Source organism: Paramormyrops kingsleyae, chromosome 25 (assembly GCF_048594095.1).
Source record: "Paramormyrops kingsleyae isolate MSU_618 chromosome 25, PKINGS_0.4, whole genome shotgun sequence".
Lineage (NCBI taxonomy): Eukaryota > Metazoa > Chordata > Actinopteri > Osteoglossiformes > Mormyridae > Paramormyrops > Paramormyrops kingsleyae.
Genome location: NC_132821.1, coordinates 13,590,053 through 13,610,678, shown reverse-complemented (window position 1 = coordinate 13,610,678; position 20,626 = coordinate 13,590,053). Strand labels below are relative to the sequence as shown.

At 40.5% G+C, this 20,626-nt stretch overlaps 1 protein-coding gene across 5 annotated transcripts in view; it reads right to left on the bottom strand.

The window, feature by feature from the left end:
• Nucleotides 1-5,309, bottom strand: part of LOC140582710 (uncharacterized) — a 28,026-nt gene extending 22,717 nt beyond the window's left edge. For all 5 annotated transcript variants that reach the window (XM_072706988.1, XM_072706987.1, XM_072706990.1 and 2 more), the window contains exons 1-3: nucleotides 5,271-5,309; nucleotides 720-744; nucleotides 246-287 (exon numbers count right to left, since the gene is read on the bottom strand). The gene's annotated coding sequence lies outside the window, so the exon portion shown is untranslated. The remainder of the gene's footprint in view (nucleotides 1-245; nucleotides 288-719; nucleotides 745-5,270) is intronic.
• Between the last annotated feature and the right edge of the window lie 15,317 nt (nucleotides 5,310-20,626).

Sequence of the window (20,626 nt, the reverse complement as noted above, 5' to 3'; positions counted from 1 at the left end):
CCCATCGATACAAATACACTTTGGCCACTTAACATTAGTATTGTGGCCATTTCATATATTGTGTGACAGCTTCTCTGCTACTACACATCCAATGTCTATGCAACACACAATGGCACACCCGTTTCGTGTTAAGCAGTAAGATAATTACCCATAGAATACTACGTTTCTAGTGCTATAGCAAGTCTATGCAGTAAAAAAGTATGACATGAGCAAGCGATAGTGTTCTCCAAGTGCACAAAGCATACCGTCGATCACTTTGTCTTCAAGTGTTTTAGTCTGCCAGAAATCTGCAGAGAAAAATGACAAGTTTTTGTGTTACGTTGCAGAGCGGGCAAGCAGGAAAGGACGCAAAGGGAGTCGGACAGACGGGTAAATGAGGTTTCATTCCAAAATAGGGAGCACATGGGGAAGAACAACAACGAACGATACAACACTACATCAATGACCGATCTGGGGTACACTGACAGACGCGGACTAAATGCACAGGTCAAGCCAAGAGGAACAGGAGATGACAATTAGGAATTAACACAAGGTAATGAGCGGGCGTGGCACACACAAGGATCGTACGGAGCCGGGCATGACAGTTTGCGTTAACATTTCCCAACAGTCATCATTGTTGAAAACAACATATAAACTTAATATGCCTTTTAAGGTCATTCAAGCTGGTTAAGCTAAGCTAAAACATAATTGGTGATAGACATCAGCTTCAAAATATTTACCTTTGATGCGACAGCTCTTCAAAGTCTACAAAGACAACATGCATCAGTTAATGGCTGGTGTGCATTTATAATACAAGCATTTCATTAGTACATGCAGGAGTGTGATAAACTTCCCATACACATACAGAAATATTTTCCACTGTACCAATCATATCAGTGTGGTTGGTATGAAGTTTGTTTCTTAACTTGCATAACTAGTTAAAAAAAAAAAAGATATATTACGTTCTTACTTTGAGATCTAGCCACAGCAGTCAAATTGACAAAAGTGCAGTGTACAAACAGATTTGTTTCATACCAGTTAGGGCTATACGATATTGGGGAAAGAAACTACATTGCAATTTTTATTCTTTCTGTGACATTATATATATAGCAATTTTAGAATTTTCAAAAATCTAATTAGTTTAATCGGTCTATTGGTATAATTAATCATTCTATTAAGACTGAGCTGATTTTGCCCAAATATAATGGCAATGATAACTTAATCAGTACCTAACAGCGCATGAGCATTACACTAAGGAAGCTTATCACATATGGGAGCTAACATGACAAAATGCAAAATGTGAAAGTGACAAAATAGAACAAACATAACATTTTATTGTTCAATTAAACCTTTTTCATAGCCACAGTAAACATAAGGGTCATTCCATGTCAAATCATCACACTTTCGGACCTCGTCATCATGAATTTTAAGAAAACTGGGCATGCTGATTTGGTCAGAAGTAACTCATGAAACTGAAACTGGGCATACCTTGGATCAATATTGAGAGGGAGATTTAAGTGGACAAGGTTTTAACTTTTTTTTTGGGGGGGGGGGGGGACTATGACATCAATGAAAACTGATGATTTTTTTTTTACTAAAGCTAGCTCATAATGCCATGGACATCTCCAGAAAGTTTGGTCTTTGGTTGAGTTGTTGCCGAGATAGCTTGACTTAAACATAGCGTCACATGGCTTCATATCACTAACGGGCCTTTTTAATGGCAGCCAAACTGACATGAAATAGTATAGCAACCACAGATGTGAGTACTTATTACATAGTAATTATTTACATGGAGATGGCATATTTGTTCAATCTACAGAGCTAGGCAATACCTTTAAAACAATACGAGTGCCATTTCTGTGCAGATTACATTAAGATAAAGCGAAAGTCATAACCCTCCCCCACCAAAAAGTTAAAACTTTGTTCGCTTAAATCTCCCTCCCTCTGATTTAAGACACGCCTAATTCCAGTTTCACGAGTTACTCATCTGACCAAATCAGTTTGCCAAGTTTCATTACAATCCGAGATGAGGTGATCCAAAATTGATTTGACATGGAATGACCAATAAACAAAATACAACTTAAAATACAAAAATAAAAATTATCACCAACAAAGGACCATTGTTCCACACAAAAACTTTTACATATGTTGACTTTGCAAAACAAGCAACCAGTATGTCTCACATAAACAATACGGACGTGTATCATGCTAATTCAGGAAAATGCGCACATCTCTAAGTCGGCGTAGGGCAAATGCAGCAAAGGCGACAAAACTCTCCTTGGTCTCAAATGACGAATGAGAACTGCCGATTGAGAACTGTCCGCAACAGTGTCGATAACACTGCCATTTTCTGAAAAGAGTATATTTCCACCCATGTCTACATGCAAGTCTTTACAGATGCAGTCGCTTGAAATTTCCCCTGTTTCCTTGATGGGGCCATGGCTGGTCCCTGACAGGTCCCTGCTGGGATCTGGGTGGGACCTTGACTGTAATGAGATCCCCCTTGGTGATGTCATGAACAAGGGGGCCGGCATGATCCGCCCCTAAACCTTTTCTGTGTATAACACTTGCAGTGATTTACCTATCCACCAGGAGGAGCAGTGATAAATTAAGCTGCAGTCAGTTTCCCTGTTATCAGGTAACTGTAACTCATTAGTGTATTTTATTTTAGAGTTTTTTAAATTTAATTCACTTCTTTTTTTTGGTGAGACTGACCCAGGATGTGTGCAACACACTAATTACAGGCCTAAATAAAGTAATAAGATGGACAGGATGTTGAACAAAGAGGGACAGAATGTATATTTGAATAGAATATAATCTATTTTGTACTGGTTTTGTATTTTCATATTGCACTGTTTAATATAAATATAACAGTAGATGTTGTCTCTGTTAAAAATATTTCACGCTTGACCTAAAACACATTTATCCCAAAGTGAATCAAATGCTTTTATTCAGAACAAACTTAGCATCAATTATCTGAGACCATTTGGAGTGTGATTATTCTATTTTTGTTCAAATCAAACATACACTTTTCAAAAATCTATTTGGTGCTGAGAAAATGTAAAAATCACATCATGAATTTTTTTGCCAAGACTTTTGAGCTTTTCTATATTACAGGAATAGTACAAAACAATAAATAAATAAATAAATATTGGAATAATAAATTTTCACTCCTGATAAGTATGCCAAGCTTCAGAACTGTTCCTGCTTTATGGAACAGTTCACCTATATGTTCTCAAACATATTGAAAATTTGTAGGTTATTCTTTAAAGCCATACTAGGAAACCAACTACCAATTCTGCCAAGAACAGTGGTCAAATATCCAGTCAGAATTAAGCCAGAAGCTTGCTGATGGCTACCAAAAGCTTCAGGTTGATACCTGTTGGACATCTGACCACAGCTGAAATTTGTTTTTGTTAAGGAAGCGCCATCTAATGGTAACACCCTGCAAGTGGATAAATGGGCGGGTTTAAAGGATTACTGAGGCACACCTCCAGAAGAAGGGGGGTCAACTCCTTCGGCTGGTTTTTGGCTGGGAACTGGCTGGCTTTCGGCTGTCAGCCGAATGGCCTCCGGCAGGGCTGGGAAAATTGAAGCGACTTCATCTGTATGTACTTCAATAAGTACGGATGTTTTTAAAGGCAGACTAACATCGATACGTCCACGCCTCTGCGAACTGAAAGATATCCAAAACAACTTACCACAGAGTATACCATCTAAAAGCCACAATACACGAAACCGTCAATAATGAAACACAAAGACAACTTGTTAGACCAGAGGTGTTTTACTGCAGTGCTGGAGGGCCGGTGTTGTGCCCTAATCTGCCCCCTGCCAGAGACTGCCTCCTCTGATGTCATCGCTTCATTTAAAGACAAAGTCACTTCTCCAGTGCAGCAGAAGCGAACACTTGCTATAAATTCATTTTCTTACCCTAAACTGGAAAAAACTCAAATTAGATGTTTATTGTGCCTTTTTACATTTGAACCTTAAGTTAACATACACAACCTCCTGTAATTTAAAGTTATCATTCACAACCTCCTGTAAATTACACCTGTGATGGTTTAAATGATCTGACATTGATCTACAGACTAAAATTTCACCACTATCTCTAAACCCTGTGTATACAATACAGCTAACAAGTCATATTTCAAATTGTCCAACCATAAGGAAGACTATCTGCGGGGGCATTTTATAGCAGGCCACCTTGTCACAGAATGCCCCCCCTGTCCAAGTCTGGCTGGGAAAATGCTACATGCACCAAACTTACACCAATTACTCATTTATTCCTTATTTATATTATACACATTACTTTACATGTAGGATTTTCCCAGCCAGAGTTGGATAGGGGGGGCATTCTGTGGCAAGGTGGCCTGCTATAAAAAGTCCGCCCAGCTAGAACCTCGGCCTTATGGCCCAGCCAAAAATAATTTATACAGCACAAGTAAGGGATACATACTGGTGCAAGTATGGTGCATGTAGCATTTTCCTTTGCCAGAGTTGGGTGGAGGCAACCTGTGGCAGGGCAGCAAATTAGGGCACAACACCTGAACCTTGCACATTTTTGGGTTTCCCCTCATTTAACACACCTGATCCAACTGCTTGTGCTAATTACCACACAGCTTTGTTCTAGTTCTAGATAAAATAATGAAAGCCCCTATAAAAACTACTAAAAATACTAAAAGGTGACTAATGTGTTTAGTATCGGTCGCAAACCAAATAAATTTGTACTAAAACAGGGCGACTTAACAACATGCTTCCCAGTGGTTCCCTTAGGCGCCTCAACCACTATTGCCGTTGTAACTCTGACACCAAACTGCAAATGACAAAAAAAAACACGTCCCTCTCTCAATAAAACCAGCTTCGACGACTTTTGTACTATTGTACTAATATTAATTTATTTATTACATGCTTTGCAAAAACAACATTTCCGCCACAAAAAGGCCTCGTCACAGCTGTGTACAATTAATGCTTGAGCAGTTCATTGTCACGCTTTCCAGGAGTAAATAAACCAATAACAGCCGCTCTGAAAACTACTAAAAAATGAAAAGTGTTCCGTGTTTTGTTTAGGTCACAAACGAAGAAACAATTCGTACTACAAATGGCGATTTAACAACACGCTTACATTCCCAGTGGTAGCTGCTTAGGTGCGTCACCGACAATTGCCTTTCAAAAGTCGACATTAAACTAAAAATAATTTGCCAAACCGTATCACGAACTAAAACTGCCTAAAAATAACAAACAAGCCATAAACAAGCAAGTGCAAAGGTGACTCAAACCTTTAAACGTCTTACCTCTTCGAAGGCCAGCAGTAGAATGCGAAGCGTTGGCCTCACGAGGGTGGAGATCAGGGCGTGGTCACGGCAGCCACATGACAAGCGTGAAAACGGGCCACTCTCTCCGTGCGTATCGTCTGTCTCCATAACACTGACTTTGATGACTTGTGCACTACTCCGCATATTTTTACATGCTTAGCAAAAACAAGGACTAGTCGTCACCAATACTCCGAATTAATACTAAAGCAATTTATTACTTTATAAAGATAGTTGCTGGGAATTCCAGACTTAGCTCTTCAAACATATACACTGTAAAAAATAACTTATATAAACTTTTATATAAAAAACCTTGGCAGCTATTTCCAAACACTTTTTTCTTGTAAATGTAATGCTAGAGTTTCTTTAGTAAAATGTACACAGACTTCGTATGTCTTTTACAAAAATTTATTAGGTTAAGCATAAGTATATTCTTACACACACACACACACACACACACACACATATATATATATATATATAGCCTGCTTTCTAAATGTAAATGAATTCTTTAAAAATAGGTAATGTTCAGTACTTTTTTACATTTGATTTGCCTTTAATACCTGCGTTTAATAGGTATTAATTTGCGGAGCAAACCAATGTCAATTACACCAACTCAATCACAGCAATTCAAATAGACAATTTTCTTAAACTTGTCACATACATACTTATTAACAAACAATGCAAATATTATACCAAAATTGTAATATATATCAGAGCATGTGAGCGGAGTGGAGCGGAGCGTGAGCGAGGAGCGGAGCGGGCGGAATTTAGTCAGAGCGCGGAGTGGTTTTTTTTAATTAAGGCTGGAGCGGTCGCTCTGTCTCGCTCCAATTTCGCTTCGATACCGCTCACACTACGCAGCAGCATCAACAGAAAAAAAATCGAGGAATTTAGAACGGGGATGCTTAGCCTGTATGTTGTTTAGGTTATTAAGCCCACTGATTCCTTCATTTTTAAGCCTATTTTTGTTTGCAATGCCATTGCCAAACGTGTCCATTGTTGCCTATATGTTGCTTAAACATAAATATTTTCTGAATGGCAATGTTGCCGTTGCTCATATTTCTTTATGATATAAGGTGACATATTTGACCCTCTTTTAAACTGGAGAAACACATGCTCTGATTGTGTGTGTGTGTGTGTGTGTATACACACACATTATATGAACGAGTTCATATTTGTACATGTTAAATCTTCCTCAACTAAAGAAAGAGGGAAAACTTAAATTTAAAACTCTCACCCATGGCAAACACTGGCGTAAAAAAAGAAAAAGCAAAATGGATAGAATCCTACAAATGCATATAAAGAACCGTCATGAGAACCAAGACATAAACTTGCGACAGCTTACATAAAACAATTTATAAATAGCCTCTCAGGAATGCATGAAAGCATCACATAAATTTGTGTACTTGATCAAGGCTTTTTCACTTCATCAGGAAACTCTATTTTAACAGAACAAAAAAATCACTAAATCATTATTGTCATCCCCTGCTCTTCCGATCTTCCCGTGTGCCACGCCCCCTCGCGCGAAATCCTGATTGTTTAAAAAGCAATTACATTAATGACCTGACTCGGAACACAATTACAATTGTTACAATTATTAATACCTTGTACTAATCAACAACAAGGAGAAACACCCGGGAAATACTGAGATTCTGCATGAGGTGGCGGGGGGCGTGGCAGACGTCACAGCTTTGCCGGCAAGCAGGAAGGTTCGATCATGAATAAGTTTGTAATGCAATGGCGCGTTGTCGGACGGCACTGCCCAGATCAATCTCTACGTCTGGGAGAGACAGATCGATGCCGTGGCGCTGCAAGTCGTTCTACACGGGGCATACTTAACGCCTGCCTTAATCTCCACTCCAGTGACAGAAGCCCTAACGGTGACACCTGATTGCTCCTCCGGCATACCTTCCACCTCCACGACATCCAAGTCGCCGATCTTCTCCATTTGTGTTTCCGTCGTTGCCATCAGGTCCACCTTTCCCTCAAAGAGACTGCTGGAAAGATTGGTGAAGGCGATCGGACGATGCAGCGCCGCGGCATCGATCTGTCTCTCCGAAACGCAGAGATTCATCTGGGCAATGCCGTCCAACACCGTGTACCTCTTCGCCTCTTTCTCGGTGCCTCTGACGGTCACATTTTTTGCCGGTGATGTTGCCACCACCTTCGCCTTCACACTTTACAAGAAAGTAAACCAGTCATTGCTTTTCCTAAACTACGGGAGGATCGTAACCGCTGGGAGTGACAATCATTTGGTGAATTTTATTTTCATTTTGTTGAAATAGAGGTTTCTGACAAAGTGAAAAAGCCTTGATGCAATACAAAAATTTCATGGTGTTATGCATTTTAAACTTGCAAATGGGTCAGTGTCGACCTTAACAGGATAGTAAGATTTTAAAGTTACCATTTACCATCACTCCACCCCTTTCAGATGCGATTGATCACTGATCAATTAGCAGCTACTCTCAACAGACTATAAATGTTGGTGTTGCCCTAATTGTTTTTTCCCCCTCATCATGGAAAATCCAACGAAAAAATTAAAGCCAGATATAGATACAGTCTGTGGTTATGTCCACGATTTATCGCCAATTAAATTTACTTTGAAAAATAAAGGCTTTTTTAATGGTCTAATACAAACTGGTCGTGAAGAATTTCACGACTTGGCTATATTTAGCCATAAAAAGCGGGCGACATTCATCCAGGCTGCTGAGACTGGCACTGGGGTGCGGTTGACTAATGTCAGGAAGACTTTGAGTGAGTATCACTTTACAGGACACAGTTTTAGAGGACATGTCTTATTGAGCATGTATTACTGTTTTGGGTTTCTTTTGGTAGGCTTCAAAGGCACATCCGAGTTCGACGTATTGGGGAATCACCTTACGGAGGTGTCCGTGGTAACCCTGACGTTTCCCCTGCGGAAGCCTCCAGCACCTGCGAGGCAGACCCTAATAGATATCATGACTTTGCCTGCAGGCAGGAAGGTGCGTTCATGAATAAGTTTGTAATGGCAATGTACACCTTTTCTAAAATTACGCAATTTCTGGATGAGTAGTTTTGGAAAAGTAATGATTTGGTTTTCTTTCCTTTAGGTGGCTTTGGTGAAGGCGAAGGTGGTTGCGGCGTCACCTGCGAAAACTCTCTCAGTCAGAGGGACGGAGAAGCAGCTGAAGAGCTGCATGGTTGCTGACGGCACTGCCCAGATGCCTCTCTCTCTCTGGGAGAGGCACATCGATGCGGTGGCGCTGCACGCCTCCTTCGCCTTCACCAACCTCACCACCAGGGTCTACCAGGGGAAGGCGGAGTTGACGACAACGAAGGATACTAACATCGAGCGTATTGGTGACCTGGATGTGGGCGACCTGGAAGACGTACCGAAGGAGTCGGGCGTCTGCATTAAAGGGTCGGTCACGGGCGTTGAAGTGAAGGCTGGTGTCAAATGTGCGCTCTGCGGCAGCCGGCAAGAGGTGTGGGACCGCAACTGCAGATTCGCACGCTGCCAGACTTGCAACATGCTACAAAAGTGCCAGTCCTTCGCAAAGGTACTGCGTGGAACTCTCAAAGTGAAAGCGGAGGACGGCACAGATTATACACTGGCCATCGGGCACTGCGATTTAACCAACTACTTGGGACAGAGGCAACTTGCTGCCGAAGCCGTCGAGGCCATCGAGGAGAGTCTCCTTGGTGAGGAATATATCACATTTAATTTTGACGATGACTGTAACATACTGTCCATGGACATTATTGATTCTGAACTGCCTACGTGTAGTAACTCTGTACAGTGAGTTGTTTCAGTTTAAGTGTGGCTTTTCTTTTATTGGCGTGGTTTCTGTTTTGTTTTTTTTTGACAAGTTCTACATATTTGATCTGTATCAATGAAGTTTTTTTTTTTGTGTGTGCAAAATAAAATTTGCAGTTAACTTCTAATTCATTTTTGTGGTTTGAGTGCACAAGCAACTCCTACAGTGTGTAATCTAGCTGCTTTAGTTTGCCGACAGGTTTTCGTGTTCAGGTTTTCCAAGTTCTAGGCAGCTTTTAATGTTCTCGGGTCTTGCCTTTTCAAAAGGCACTCACTGATTCGCCTTTGCGCGTAGAATTGGTAAGTGTGTGTGTGAATATGCCCGTGTTGTAGAAATGGTAATACTTAATCGCTACTGAAGTTCAATGTCGGTCATTTTATAACGGCTGTCGCTTTATTTGCCATTGTAACAGTCGAACAACCGTGGACTGTGGCGTGGCTTTGAAGTGTTGGAAAGGGGAGCTGGGAGAGAAGGGGAGCTTGCTGGGACGCAGCGCTGGTGTGTGCCCGGTTCTGTTCGGTCACAGCTAGTGTGGTTTGGGAAACGTGGTGTGCCCGATACCGATACTAGGTCGGCCGCTACACTTAATGATTTGTTTCCTCTTAAATCTAGAGGTAACCTGGTCTTTAGAAAAACTTAAGTTACTAGAAACGTTCAATTAACATTAGAAGTCAAGTTACACCAATACACTAAAAGGTTTAACATAGGAATACTTATCAGGTCAACGTGGTTTGGTGCATTTAAAACTAAATATCAAACTTTAGTCAACGCTTTTTTTTTTTTTTTTTTTTTTGGTTGCCTTAAAATTTAGTTTTGTAACCCTTCTCTACGCACCTCAACGTAATGGGCTGACCTGGGTTCTTTGGCTATCACCGTTCTGAGCCCCCTTATTAAATCTATTTACAATGACCATTCAACAGGCGTTGTTTAAACAAACACAACAAACTTTATTTTACGAAATAAACAACCATTCTTCTCTGGCGATGGATAATCAAACGAAAAGGAGATAGGAAAGATCTTCCTTTATACGACAGGCAACAACGTATGTCCACACATCAATACGGTCCTCCTCAACCAATAATCATGTCACAGCTCATCAAACAAAGCCATTTGCAATTACACACAATATTTAAGACAAAGTATAGCTGTCAAATTAAACAGTAAGTTAAGAAATTAAATTAAAAAAAAAAAAACCCGTTGCAGGCCTGAGGCGATGCGATGGTGCACTTGGCTGGACTACCATTAGGACAGTTTCGGGTACTCACGTCCCCTTTTCCGCCACTCCTTTCACCTGTCTCGTTGTCCCGCGTTGCCATATGACCAGCCTTATCCTGGTAGCTTGGTGGCGCTATCGGGGCGGAATGTCCTCCGCGATGGCCACTCAGAAGAACCTCCAGCGTCTGACGGTAGCTGGAGGCGCTATCTGAGCAGCTCGTAGGTGCCGTAATCCACGGCATTTCCAAGGCTTAATGCTGTTACAATTAGGGCGTCGCTCCCGAACAAATTAAAAAAACCTAACGGCCAGATGTAATGGCGTATTTATCAAAACTCAGACTCAGCTAAGAACTAAAATCCTAAAGGATGTGCTATATCTAATCATAAATAGCACTATGGGGCTTATAGTTTCACGCCGAAAGGTATGTCCCCCATATTAGAAAACGGGATACGACTGGAACAGCAGAACTTTTTTAGCCGCCGCAAAAACCGGCGTGCAACGTGCCTCTCCCGCCTACCCCTTCTCTCTTCCAATCAGTAGCACTAATCCAATGATGGACAGTCCCAACCACCCACTCTTCAACAACCCCGCCACCACGAGTAATCAAACCAGATTGTGCACAGAGAACAAATCGGTATTACCTGCTCTTAAAGAAACAGCACACCTAGGCCATGACCAAATCAATCCAGCCACACACACAACACACCACATCAGCTACTCATTCGTAGACTGAGCAATGCCAGGCTACAGTTTCATCTATCAAGTTGTGCTAACAATTCCAAAAGGTTTCCTTGGTCGCTTTAAATATTACTTTTCATCACTTAAGTTCCCTCAACTTAATGTACTTTCTATACAAAATAAAACTGATTTTTGTTTTACAAAATGTAATGCAACAAACATTATAAACGCTTTATTATTTTGATAAGTTTTAAAAGGATCCTGTAAGGATGTATGGAAGCTCAAAGAGGACAACTGCTCTTTTGCACTGATTTGTGCCTTTCAAGTTTTGGAGGATTTTAACAGATAAAAACAATAAAAAAAAAATAACTTTGGAAAAAAGTAAAAATTGCAAATTTATTTATAGGCTGAAAACAAATAAAAACAGTGTAGTTTAAACTGTGACAAATATATGTAACAGTTGCACCCGTAATTCCTACATGCTTACCTTGACACATACTGTAGCTAAACTGTAAATAAGACTGCCCACTGTAATTGTCATTAACAAGTAAAGAACAGGTTAAGGGATCAACGACAGAAACACACATCAAGGTCTCAAAAAGGCTCTTGAGCTGCACATTTGAAGTGTTTCTTGACCAGTAATAACTCTGGAATCTTGGCACATACAGTACTAATCAAGACCATTGAAAAATACCTTTGAATGCTCAGTGGAGACAATGCGGTGGAACTCAGCTGAAATCTATTAAAATGTCAAAAAGAAAAGATATCAATACAGACAAATATAAACAGGCTGTAAATAAATCATTATTACCTTTATATTGTTAAAGCAATGACCGCAAAAATAAAACCACAAACCTGTCTCTATGTAAACAAAGTGGGCCATCTTCTCTTCCCATCTCTGACCAGTGGCTTACCTTCATTGATTTCTTTATGTTTCAAAGAAAATGTGTTATCCATGAGTATGTCAGTTCTGAAGGTAAAGGGGCAATCACAATAAATACAAGGCAAAGGGCAAGACCTTCCATAGTGTCCTTGTTTTGCTTTATAATATAACAAATGTATTTGCTGAAGAAAAATCACAACTCCAAAACATTGATTATGTATTCAGTCTCAGTGTGTCCAGTCTTGTGTCTCAGCACTTGTTTCTAGAACATAAAAAACAGCATTTAAGAATTTAAAGTTATACTTGATAATATCTTTTAATACATTGTTATAAAGCAATATACATTTAAAGGAAATTCTACAACATTTGTCATCTGATAGCTGTAGTGTTAAACCATATACATCTTTATTTAAAAATTTGAAAAAGTTTATCTGTTATTCAATGTCATAAATTTACTATTAAAACACATTATAACTATTTTGAACATAAGAATGTATTTGTTCAGAGGTACATACAACCAGACTAACGACATCAATTAGGAAGGTGCCTGTTTCCACCAACTATTCAGACCACCTTATCCAGGCCAGTCCTGTTCTGTCCTATATCTACTATCCCGTCATACCTACACTAAATCTACATCCTGTTATGGGAGTATACTTCTGGCTGACTTTCTACTACCTTGGCCGCCGGTGACAGTACTCCAGTTCTCTGCCATTATTAATCTCATTATTCATTATTCCTATACTTGTCCTACCTGTCCTGCCTGCCCGATCATCCGACGCTTTGGACCCGTTCGTAACTGCCTGCAGTTTCTAGTTAAGGGTCCAAAGGACGAAGTCCTTATGGACCATTATTGTTTTTCTTAGGATTTTTCTCTTTTATTATTATTAAGGGTCCAAAGCATGAAATGCTTATGGACCATTATTGTTTTTCTTAGGATTTTTCTCTTTTATTATTATTATTAAGGGTCCAAAGGACGAAGTCCTTATGGACCATTATTGTTTTTCTTAGGATTTTTCTCTTTTATTATTATTAAGGGTCCAAAGGACGAAGTCCTTATGGACCATTATTGTTTTTCTTAGGATTATTATTAAGGGTCCAAAGGACGAAGTCCTTATGGACCATTATTGTTTTTCTTAGGATTATTATTATTATTAAGGGTCCAAAGGACGAAGTCCTTATGGACCATTATTGTTTTTCTTAGGATTATTATTATTATTATTAAGGGTCCAAAGCATGAAATGCTATGGAACCTTATTGTTTTTCTTAGGATTATTATTATTATTATTTTTCTGCCCTAAAACTGAATGCCCAGCCTAAACCGTAAGTCCTAGGCCTACCAAATTTGGTACGATGATTGGAATTCCTACCCACTACTCAGGTTTTCTGACCCGTCCGAATCAGCCAGAGGGGGGCGCCGTAGCGCCCCATAACACGTTTTGGACGATATCTCCTGTCCTGTTTGTCCTACCTTCAAAATTCTTTTTTCTCCTGATACAGACAGCCATGCCCTACCAAAAAGTCAATGGGACCATGAAGCTCCGCCTACTTAGATTTTTTGCTAATTTGCATAATCTGCAAATCATACTTTTTTCTTAAAGTCCTGGCTTGTCCTACCAAATCAGACAAATGAGGTGTCAGACGAATCAGAATTTTCAGCTGATCAAGAATCATCAACAAAATCCAGACATTTTTATATCCTATGGCCATTAGCCACACCCAAACAATGTCCAAATTTGGCCAATTTTGGTCTGATGGCTATAACTTGGCCGTGCCTTGGCCTACCTTGACCAAATTTGAAATGCTTCCTCCCTACACCATTCTGGGGACACGGTCCGAAGCGGGCCGCATTTCGTCAATAGGGGGCGCTACAACTAAAAACTGGCAATATCTCCTGACTGCCTTTGCCAATCTAACTGAAATTTGGCAGATATGTACTAGCACCCAGCCTGTGGTCAGTCACATACAATGACAGTCATCATTCCTTAAATAGTGGCCGCCATCGGCCAATCAAAATCAAGCAGGCATTTGACAGGCTTATAAATGACCAATCTATACCAAATTTTTGTGGTATATTTGTCCTCTGACCCGCAGCCCACCATGCAAAGGACACCTCACTCGGCCAGATGCGGGCGCTACAGTGACAACTTTTGCATTTCTGCCTATTTCTCGAGAAGGGTGAAGTCTACAATCGACATTTATTGCCAGGTCAATTCAGTACGACATGCCAAATCAAACAACATGTAGAACTTGCTTCTGCATCTTTGCGTTTTTGCATAATTCATATTGGTCTGAAAACAAGACATTTCGTTAACCTCCTAGGATTTTCACCAAACCTACACAAATCTGGTATCATTTAAATCAGGAGACAGTCATAATAAATAATTCATAAAAAAATCATAAACTTTGCATGAGGTATAGTCACCAGCCACACACAAACCATACAGGTGCCATGCCCAATTCAATCCGACAGCTATATCTCAGGCATGCTACAGCCAATCATTACCAAATTTCTCTCACTAATGTAGTGCTATACCACCGAGCGACCCTCCAAATTTTGTGTCGATCAGTCAAACGGGAGCGCTACGGCCACTGTTTATATCTTACTAAGACCAACCTAGGCCAATTCAGCTATACTGAGTTACCAGATCAGTTATGAAAGTGCCTACTGATCTCACTGATCTTACCATCAGAAGCGGGTGGCTCAGTGGGCTAAACCTGTGTGCTTGTAATCAGAGGGTCACCGGTTCGAACCCAGCTTCAGTTGGTACTTGAGCTAGGCAGCCCGATGTGCACAGCATGTTCTCTGTAAAGCAAGCTGGGGAGACATATAGGCATTTTCCCCATGATGGTCAATGAAGCTTATATTTTTGTTATTAACCCAGCCATTCAGACGGGCTTAGGCACTCCTCCGGCGGGTTCGATTATAATTATTTTTCTTCCCTAAAACTGAATGCCCAGCCTAAACCGTAAGTCCTAGGCCGTCCAAATTTGGCAGTAAGATTCCTATTGCTATCCACTACTGAGCCTCTCTGACCTATCCCAGTCAGTCAGAGGGGGGCACCGTTGCACCCCACAACACGTTTTGGTCGATATCTCCTGTCCTACTTGTCCTACACTTAAATTTTATTGGCAGTCAAATTTACTATCTTGTACCAAATCCAGGAACATATATAGTCATATCGCATTAGACCTATGCCAAAATTTCCATCATTTTATGGCTGACTAATTCTGTCTGACTTTCTACTACCATGGCCGCCAGATCTCTGCCCTTATTCCTCTACTGTCCTACCAGTCCGATTGTCCTACGCTTTGGACCCTTTAGTAACTGCTTGCAGTTTCTAGTTATTATTATTTTTCTGCCCTAAAACTGAATGTACAGCCTAAACTGTAAGAGCTAGACCAACCAAACTTGGTCAGATGATGTCAATTCCTACCCACTACTCAGGTTGTCCTACCCAGTCCTGCCAGCCAGATGGGGGCGCCTTAGCGCCCCCCAACACGTTTCGGTCGATATCTCCTGTCCTGTTAGACCTACAATCGAAATTCTTTGTTCTACATATACAGACAGCAAAGCCCTACCAACTTGCCATTTGGACTATGAAGCTCCGCCTACTTAGATTTTTTGCTAATTTGCATAATTTGCCAATCCTACTTTTTCCTTAAAGTCCTGGCTTGTCCTACCAAATCAGACAAATGAGGTGTCAGACGAATCAGAATTCTCTGCTGATCAAGAATTATCCACAAAATTCAGACATTTTTATATCCTACGGCCATTAGCCACGCCCAAACAATGTCCAAATTTGGCCCGTTTTGGTCTGACGGCTATAACTTGGCCGTGCCTTGGCCTACCTTGACCAAATTTGAAATGCTACCTCCCTACACCATTCTGGGGACACGGTCCGAGGCGGGCCGCATTTCATCAATAGGGGGCGCTACAACTAAAAACTGGCAATATCTCCTGACTGCCTTTGCCAATCTAACTGAAATTTGGTAGATATGTACTAGGAAGCAGCCTGTGGTCAGTCACCTACAATGGCAGTAATTATTCCTTAAAGAGTGGCCGCCATCAGCCAATCAAAATCAAGCAGGCATTTCACAGGCTTCTCAATGACCAATCTAAATCAAATTTGGGTGATACATTTGTGCTCTGACCCTCTGCCTAAACTGTAAAGGACACCTCACTCGGCCAGATGGGGGCGCAACAGTGACAACTTTTGCATTTCTGCCTATTTCTCGAGAACGGTGAAGCCTACAATCGACATTTCTTGCCAGGTCAATTAAGTACGACATGCCAAATCAAACAACATGTAGAACTTGCTTCTGCATCTTTGCGTTTTTGCATAATTCATATTGGTCTGAAAACAAGACATTTCGTTAACCTCCTAGGATTTTCACCAAACCTACACAAATCTGGTATCATTTAAATCAGGAGACAGTCATAATAAATAATTCATAAAAAAATCATAAACTTTCCATGAGGTATAGTCACCAGCCACACACAAACCATACAGGTGCCATGCCCAATTCAATCAGACAGCTATATCTCAGGCCTGCCTCAGCCAATCATCACCAAACTTTAATATATCCTGTAGAATAGTAGTCCGGAAGGGCCCTCCAAATTTGGTGCCGATCGGTCAAACGGGGGCGCTACAACAACATAACATGTCTGTATAAACCTTGAAAATCAGTTCAACTTACATTTATCTCATTTCTGTTCTAGTGACATGTTACTGGTTAAAATATTTTGTACTGCCAGTTCTGTGAGTCATGCCAAATCAAGACATATGCAATGCCCAATGATAGTCATTTTCATTCCCTTGTGATGTTTAAAAACTTAATAAATAACATATTACTGTAACTTCTACAATGTTCAGCCCAAGTAGGTCATTCTGGTAGTACATCAATCAGGACATTGCCATTATGGATAATTCATAAAAATATCTTAACCTGTACGCTATGGCCACCAGCTACAACAAACCTGCACCATATCCATGCTCATTTCAATCAACCATCTAAAGCTCAGCTGTGCTTCAGCCAATCCTCATCAAATTTGACGGCCTAATGTAGTAAGGGACCTCAGACAGACCCTCCAATTTTGGTTCCAATTGGTCAAATGGGGGCGCTACAGCCACTGTCCATATATTTCTAAGACCCACCTTAGCAAATTCAGCTGAAATGTCCTTATTTCTCATAAAACCTTGAAAGAATTGTTACCTTTCCCTTCACCTGAGTCCATATTTCTTATTCACTTTCATTTTTCACCGATTTGCCTCATAGAACATTATCAGACTTAATTTACACATAAGAAGGCCTGAAAGTATTGAATACAATTTCTAAAATGGAGCGCTGACTCCACCTGCTGGCCACACTGTTTCCATGCCCATTTTATTAAAATAGCTATATCTCTGGCATGCTTCATCCAATCCTCACAAAATTTGACGCACATCTGTGTTACTAGACTTCAGAAAGACCTTCCAAGTTTGGTGGCAATCGGTCAAACGGGGGCACTACAGCCACTGTCCTAATATGTCTAAGACCAACCTTGGTTAATGCAGCTGAAATCTGCTTATCGTTTATTTAAAAATTAAAAAATTAATCACCTTTCCCTTCATCTAAGTCCATATTTTTAATCTGCTTATATTTTCCTGCCATTTGACTTTTACAAATCTTTCAAACTTCAATCTTTCTTCAGGCTGTGTACACTGCAGCAATTACAATTTTATAATAAATTGGCCAGCAGGTGGAGTCAGCGCTCCATTTCAATAATGCCTTCAATACTTTTAGCCTTTCTCCTGTCTAAATGTATAACCTAGAATATGATACAGCATGATATTACTGCTGTTACATGTCACAATACGCAACTCAGCACTTTGTTAAGAATATGCAACACAGCCTATGTTTACACAGGCAGTATAAAAAAGAAAACTCTGTAATATCTAGACTTACCAGACCAGGTATGAAGGTCCCTAAATCTACCAACTAGTCAGGCCATCTGACCCAAACCATGCATTCAGTCAGGCTAAGGCACTCCACCACAGGGTTCTACATTCTGTCCTACATTTGCTGACCTGTTAGACCGATACTAACTAATCTATATCCTGATTTCTACCTACTACTGAGACCATCTGACCAAAACAATGCATTCAGTCAGGTTCAGGCACTACACCACAGGGTTCTACATTCTGTCCTACATTTCCTGACCTGTTAGACCGACACTCAACAATCTACATCATGATTTCTACCTTCTACTCAAACCATCTGACCTAAACAAGTTCTGTTCTGTCTGACATCTGCTGACCTGTAGTTCTGTCTGACTTTTTAGTATCCTCCTCTACGGTTTGCCCTACATCTCCTGTCACATTAGAGCTACGCTAAATCTCCATCCTGTTATGGCAGTCTAATTGTTGCCCGGTCAATTAAGTACGACATGCCAAATCAAACAACATGTAGAACTTGCTTCTGCATCTTTGCGTTTTTGCATAATTCATATTGGTCTGAAAACAAGACATTTCGTTAACCTCCTAGGATTTTCACCAAACCTACACAAATCTGGTATCATTTAAATCAGGAGACAGTCATAATAAATAATTCATAAAAAAATCATAAACTTTCCATGAGGTATAGTCACCAGCCACACACAAACCATACAGGTGCCATGCCCAATTCAATCAGACAGCTATATCTCAGGCCTGCCTCAGCCAATCATCACCAAACTTTAATATATCCTGTAGAATAGTAGTCCGGAAGGGCCCTCCAAATTTGGTGCCGATCGGTCAAACGGGGGCGCTACAACAATATAACATGTCTGTATAAACCTTGAAAATCAGTTCAACTTACATTTATCTCATTTCTGTTCTAGTGACATATTACTGGTTAAAATATTTTGTACTGCCAGTTCTGTGAGTCATGCCAAATCAAGACATATGCAATGCCCAATGATAGTCATTTTCATTCCCTTGTGATGTTTAATAACTTAATAAATAACATATTACTGTAACTTCTACAATATCCAGCCCAAGTAGGTCATTCTGGTAGTACATCAATCAGGACATTGCCCTTATGGATAATTCATAAAAATATCTTGACCTGTATGCTATGGCCACCAGCTACAACAAACCTGCACCATATCCATGCTCATTTCAATCAACCATCTAAATCTCAGCCGTGCTTCAGCCAATCCTCATCAAATTTGACGGCCTAATGTAGTAAGGGACCTCAGACAGACCCTCCAATATTGGTGCCAATCGGTCAAACAGGGGCGCTACAGCCACTGTCCATATATGTCTAAGACCCACCTTAGCAAATTCAGCTGAAATGTCCTTATTTCTCATAAAACCTTGAAAGAATTGTTACCTTTCCCTTCACCTGAGTCCATATTTTTTATTCACTTTCATTTTTCACCAATTTGCCTCATAGAACACTATCAGACTTAATTTACACATAAGAAGGCCTGAAAGTATTGAATACAATTTCTAAAATGGAGCGCTGACTCCACCTGCTGGCCACACTGTTTCCATGCCTATTTCATTCAAATAGCTATATCTCTGGCATGCTTCATCCAATCCTCACAAAATTTGATGCACGGCTGTGTTACTAGACTGCCTCAGCCAAGCTGCAAAAGACCTTCCAAGTTTGGTGGCAATCAGTCAAACGGGGGCACTACAGCCACTGTCATAATATGTCTAAGACCAACCTTGGTTAATGCAGCTGAAATCTGCTTATTGTTTATTTAAAAATTAAAATATTAATCACCTTTCCCTTCATCTAAGTCCATATTTTTAATCTGCTTATATTCTCCTGCCATTTGACTTTTACAAATCTTTCAAACTTTAATCTTTCTTCAGGCTGTGTACACTACAGCAATTACAATTTTATAATAAATTGGCCAGCAGGTGGAGTCAGCGCTCCATTTCAATAATGCCTTCAATACTTTTAGCCTTTCTCCTGTCTAAATATACATCCTAGAATAGCATACAGCATGATATTACTGCTGTTACATGTCACACTCCCGCAACTCAGCACTTTGTTAAGAATATGCAACACAGCCTATGTTTACACAGGCAGTATAAAAAAGCAACTACTGTATGTAATATCTACACTTACCAGACCAGGTATGAAGGTCCCTAAATCTACCAACTAGTCAGGCCATCTGACCCAAAACATGTATTAAGTCAGGCTAAGGCACTCCACCACAGGGTTCTACATTCTGTCCTGCATTTGCTGACCTGTTAGACCGATACTAACTAGTCTATATCCTGATTTCTACCTACTACTCAGACTATCTCACCAAAACATTGCATTCAGTCAGGTTCAGGCACTACACCACAGGGTCCTACATTCTGTCCTACATTTCCTGACCTGTTAGACGGACACTCAACAATCTCCATCCTGATTTCTACCTTCTACTCAAACCATCTGTTGTCCTACCTGTCCTACCTGTCCTACTTGTCATACCCTTTGGACCCTTCAGTAACTGCCTGCAGTTTCTAGTTATTATTATTATTATTATTTTTCTGCCCTAAAACTGAATGCCCAGCCTAAACCGTAAGTCCTAGGCCTACCAAATTTGGTAGGATGATTGGAATTCTTACCCACTACTCAGCGTGTCCGACGCGTCCGACTCAGCCAGAGGGGGGCGCTGTAGCGCCCCCCAACACGTTTTGGACGATATCTCCTGTCCAGTTTGTCCTACCTTCGAAATTCTTTTTTCTCCTGATACAGACAGCCATGCCCTACCAAAAAGTCAATGGGACCATGA